We start from the raw sequence: 5,647 nt of genomic DNA, 5'->3' as shown, positions 1-5,647 counted from the left end.
ACATCTTTGTCTTTTCCCATCAAAGAGCCCAGCTCTGCTGGTTGCCTCTTCTCTCTTCTTTCTTTCCTCCCACTCAACTTGCCTTTGCTTAGAAAACAACTTATAGTTACCAGGGGGGAAGGGGAGGGGAGAGGGATAGTTAAGAAGTTTGAGATCGACATGTATACACTGCTCCATTTAAAATGGATAACTAACAATGTCTTCTGCTCAGTAGCACGGGCAACTCTGCTCAGTGTTATGTGGCAGCCCGGATGGGAAGGGAGTTTGGGAGTGAATAGACACGTGCATATTCAAAGGCTGAGTCCTTTTGCTGTTCACCTAAAACTATCACAACATTGTTAATCTGCTATACTCCAACACAAAATAAAAAGCTAAAACAAACAAAAAAAAAAGAATTAGTTTTGTCATCCTAAGAAAGTCAGACTTTGCCCTCAGCTTGTACCCTCCACTCAGCAAAACAAAACCCCTACTCTTTAGCAGAACACAGTCCCTTGGCGTTGGGGATCTTGGTGTCTTTTCACCACCTTATTGGATGTGTTCTTCCTTGATCAATTGCAAGCCCATCTACAGCACTCCCAGCACCTTGAGTACTGCCTGCCACAGTAGATTCTCGGAGGGTTATTGATGAATTTCATACGTCTTTGTACATCTCATGGGGGTGCCCAGGTGGCACTAGTAGTAAAGAATCCGCCTGCCAATGCAGGAGACATAAGAGATGTGGGTTTGATCCCTGGGTAAGAAAGATCCCCTGGAGAAGGAAATGGCAACCTGCTCCAGTATGAGTGAGTGAGAGCTGCTCAGTGGTGTCCTACTCTTTGCAACCTCATGATCTATACAGTCAATGGAATTCTCCAGCCCAGAATACTGGAGTGGGTAGCCTTTCCCTTCTCCAGTGGATCTTTCCAACCCAGGGACTGAACCCAGGTCTCCCACATTGTGGATGGATTCTTTACCAGCTGAGCCAGAAGGGAAGCCCAAATACTAGAGTGGGTAACCTATCCCTTCTTCAGCAGATCTTCCCAACCCGGGAATCAAACTGGGGTCTCCTACATTGCAGGCGGATTCTTTACCAACTGAACAATCAGGGAAGCCCTCTCCAGTATTCTTGCCTGGAGGATTCCATGGACAGAGGATCCTGGTTGGCTACAGTGTGTAGGGCTGCAAAAAGTTGGACACGACTGAAACGACCTGGGATGCACGCATGCATCTCATAGAGCCTAGAAAGGAGCATTGCAGGGACTGTTTGACAACTGGTCCTTGAATAGATGACTGCATCACCACTATTTAGGAGATTTTGTGAGAGGACTAAAGGTTGTGACATTGGCCTAAACACTGTAATGTATTCAAAGTAAGAAGCAATCAAATTAACAATGAGTATGCTAACAGAATAGAGTATTAACTCAATTTATCCATTGATTAAACTGCTTTCGGGTTCCAGGATGTGAGCCATATGGAATAAAATTTGGAATTTAGAAGAACAGTCAAGTTTTTCATTTCAAAGATAGTGGAAAGATAAACCATGGGAAAGGCTTCATTTCTCTTCACATATACCTTTTGAAAATTTTTGTGTATTTATTTATTTTGGTTGCGCTGGGTCTTCATAGCTGTGAGTGCGCTTTCTCTAGTTGTGGTGAGCAGGGGCCACTCTCTAGCTGCGGTGAATGGGCTTCTCATTGCAGGGCTCCTCCTGCTGTGGAGCACAGGCTCTAGACCATACGAGCTTCAGCAGTTGTGACTCACAGTCTGAGTAGGTGCTGCTTCCAGGCTCTAGGACACAGGCTCAATAGTTTTGGCTCATGGGCTTAGTGGTCCTGTGGCATGTGGGATCTTCCCAGACCAGAGATACAACTGGTGTCCCCTGCATTGGCAGGCAGATTCCTAACTGCTGGACCACCCAGGAAATCCTATGTATATATATCTTAAAAAAAAAGTATTGACTTACAAGTAAAATTCATACTGTGTCTATATAAGGCCAAAGTACCTAATCTAAGTAGAACTACCAGATAAAATACAGGACACCTGATTAAATGTGAATTTCAGATACACTAAATTTTTTAGTGTAAGTTTGTCCTGAGAATCACATGGGAAATACTTATAGTTTAAAAATATCATTGTTTATTTCAAATTTAAATGGCATATTATATATTTTTTGTTAAGCCTGGCAACTCCAAATCTATGAAAAAAATGTTCAGTTCATGGTATGGTCTAGACATTTGACATATCATCTGGATAAATTAATCTCCTTTTCATATAGATGTTTGGCTATCATGTGTAGTGTTAAGAGCCCACTTTCTGCTATCCTTAACATCTCTTTGCTTCTCTCCTCTCTTAATGATAAGTATTGGTTGAAATAAAAGATTTTTCTTGCCATCCCCCCAGCTTTCAAGGACTCAAGGACTAGAAGGTCTGGGTAATTCAGTTCTTATTGACTTTCAGTGGAGGTGACAATGATAAAAGGGGTCAAAATGGTTAGTAAATATCTCAAAGTGTGAAAAAGCTCAAAGTGAGAAAACCAATTCACCCTTGACCTACTTTCCAATCTGAGTCTCACAGCCCTGGCCATGAAGGCCCATCCCAGAAAAACCAGTCTTGAAGAATATGTTCATAATTTTTCATAATGAATAATGGTCAATTTGAGCAAAAGAAACAAACATGCATTCTACATAGCAAATCCACAAGTGCTGGGATTCAAGGTAGATGTTGATGAAAGTGGAAGAGAGAAAATTGGTCAAAAATACAAGGAATTTGTGTACAACAACCAAAAGCTAGAATAAGCTTGATGCCATTTTTTCACTGGGGTCCAGCTACATACACATAGAAATTTCATCAACCCATTTTAGTTAGAGGTAAAATTTATCTAGATTAGAGGAAAGTTTGATTTTAAAGGATCTTTAGGAAGGAATTCACTGATGGTCCATTGGTTAGGACTCCATGCCTTCACTACCAAGGATGCCGATTCAATCCCTGGTTGGGAAACTAAGATCCCAGAAACCTCAAGTTGTGGCCAAAGGAAGAAAGAAGGAAAGAATCAATTTTCTTCCTTTCAGGTGTATATTCTTTTAGGAGTGAGACTGACAAGTGGAATTACTAAAAGTCCTACTTTAATGAATAGAAATGGGCTTCCCTGGTAGCTCAGCTGGTAAAGAATCCGCGTGCAATGTGGGAGACCTGGGTTAGGAAGATCCCCTGGAGAAGGAAAAGGCGACCCACTCCAGTATTCTGGTCTGGAGAATTCCACGGACTGTATAGACCATGGGGTCCCAAAGAGTCAGACACGACTGAACGACTTTCCCTTTCAAGAAATGGGTACGTGGTTAATATGACAAAGAACAGCCCTGAGCAGTGATTGAATTCTTAGGGCACTACTACATACATTCTCATCAACAAAAATACTAATAACATGCTTGAAATAAATTTATTGGATACAAGAGTGCTATACTACTCAACCATAAAAAATGAAATAATGCCATTTGCAGCAACATGGTTGAACCTAGAGATTATCATACTTAGTGAAGTAAATCTGACAGAGAAAGGCAAATATCATATGGTGTCACTCGTATATGGAATCTAAAATACGATACAAATGGACTTCTTTACAAAACAGAAATACTCACAGACACAGAAAACAAACTTATTGTTACCAAAGAGGAGAGCTGGGGGAGGGATAAATTAGGAGTTTGGAGTTAGCAGATACACACTTTAATATATAAAATAAATAACAAGGTCCTACTGTATAATACAGGGAACTATATTTAATATCTTGTAATAACCTATAATTAAAAAGAAAATTATATATATGAGTCACTTTGCTGTATATCAGAATCTAATCTGTTAGATTAAAAAAAAAAAATCTAGCTCTTTTTGTGTGTAGCTCTTTTTCATGGCGCCTTGGAGGCTGTCAGCCGCTTCAGAATGAAGCTGAACATCTCTTTCCTGGCCACTGGCTGCCAGAAGCTCATTGAAGTGGACCATGAACGAAAACTTTGTACCTTCTACGAGAAGCGTATGGCCACAGAAGTTGCTGCTGATGCTCTGGGTGGAGAATGGAAGAGTTATGTGGTCCGAATAGGTGGCAGGAATGATAAGCAGGGTTTCTCCATGAAGCAGGGTGTCTTGACCCATGGCTGAGTTTGCCTGCTACTGAGTAAGGGGCATTCCTGTTACAGATCAAGGAGGACTGGAGAGAGAGCGCAAATCTGTATGGGGTTGCACTGTGGATGCAAATCTAAGTGTTCTCAATTTGGTCATCGTGAAAAAAGGGGAGGAGGATATTCCTGGACTCACCGATACTACAGTGCCTCGTCGCCTGGGTCCCCAAAGAGCTAGCAGAATCTGCAAACTTTTCAATCTCTCTAAAGAAGATGATGTCCGCCAGTATGTTGTGCGAAAGCCCCTAAACAAAGACGGTAAGAAAGCTAGGACTAAAGCACCCAAGATTCAGCGTCTCGTGACTCCACTAGTTCTGCAACACAAACGCCCGCGTACTGCTCTGAAGAAACAGCGTACTAAGAAAAATAAAGACGAGGCTGCAGAATATGCTAAACTTTTGGTCAAGAGAATGAAGGAGGCCAAAGAAAAACGGCAGGAACAGATTGCCAAGAGATGGAGGCTGTCCTCTCTGAGAGCTTCTACTTCTGAGTCCAGTCAAAAATGAGATGTTCTAAGAGTAACAAATAAATAAGATCAGACATCAAAAAAAAAACAAAAAACAAAAACAGCATTGTAAATCAACTATAGTACTTCTTTAAAAAAAAAAAAAAAAAAGGAGAAAAAGAATGCTCTAATTCTTGGGGTGCCTGCCCGGCTCATGAAAATTCCTCTTTTCTAAAAACCAGCTCCAGAACCCAGGAGTGAGCTCCTGAAAGACTGAGTCATGCAATCAACTGGCCAAGCTGATTGATTGAAGGAAGACCTCTGGTCCAGGCTGGACCAATCAGAGTAGTTCTCTAAGACAATTTTTCCAACTGCAACTTAAATTCCGGCCCTCTTTGGAGGTGGAAGCCTGGTATGTGAGTCCTGGGAGCTGTCAGTGCCATGCGGAGGGATCTTGATTGCAGAAGGAGAATGAATCCAACAGGTAGGGAGAAGCAGAGGCATGGAGCCTGTGTCCTGCTGAATTCCAGTCCGTGGTTCCAGCTGTCCCCAGGCCCAGCTGTTCCCCTGTGCCTCCCACTGCTGTGTGACCTGCTGTGTTTGTTTATCTAATACGTTCTCTTTTCCTGGCCTGTTAGCGAGGTTCCTGTCACTTGTAATAAAAGCATCCCGAGTAGTCCAGCATTGTGTCATGTGCTATGCTGCTTGTAGGGGGCATGCGGAGATGAACAGACAAGGATGCACACCCTTAAAGGACTTACAGTTCTGTGTGTCAACCATAATACAGGGTGGAAAATTATAAATGTTTAAGAGGACTCAAAAGCTGTAGGAAAGTAAAGGTGGGAGAAATCACTTCTACGGGGAGTCTTTAGGGACAACTTGTCTGAGATGGCTTTTGAACTCACCTCTAAGGTAAGATGAACTTTGCTCATGTGGCCATGAAGGAGAGAAGGCCCTCAAGATGGAGAAAAGGGACTTCCCTGGAAGTCCAGTAGTTAAGACTTCACTTTCCAATGCAGGGGGTGCAGGTTCGATACCTGGTAGGGGAGCTAAG

General features: G+C 42.3%; 1 pseudogene; it reads left to right on the top strand.

Annotated features, from left to right (window-relative positions):
- The first annotated feature begins 3,217 nt into the window (after positions 1–3,217).
- LOC147343694 (small ribosomal subunit protein eS6 pseudogene) lies at positions 3,218–5,308 on the top strand (annotated as a pseudogene).
- The last annotated feature ends 339 nt before the right edge of the window (positions 5,309–5,647 follow it).

The sequence above is a fragment of the Bos grunniens genome, chromosome 27 (genome assembly GCF_055505025.1).
Source record: "Bos grunniens cultivar Pamir isolate PY7600 chromosome 27, Bosgru_T2T1.0, whole genome shotgun sequence".
In the NCBI taxonomy this organism is placed as follows: domain Eukaryota; kingdom Metazoa; phylum Chordata; class Mammalia; order Artiodactyla; family Bovidae; genus Bos; species Bos grunniens.
The sequence above is the reverse complement of the archived record's forward strand: the minus strand, read 5'-3'. Positions and strand labels throughout refer to the sequence as shown.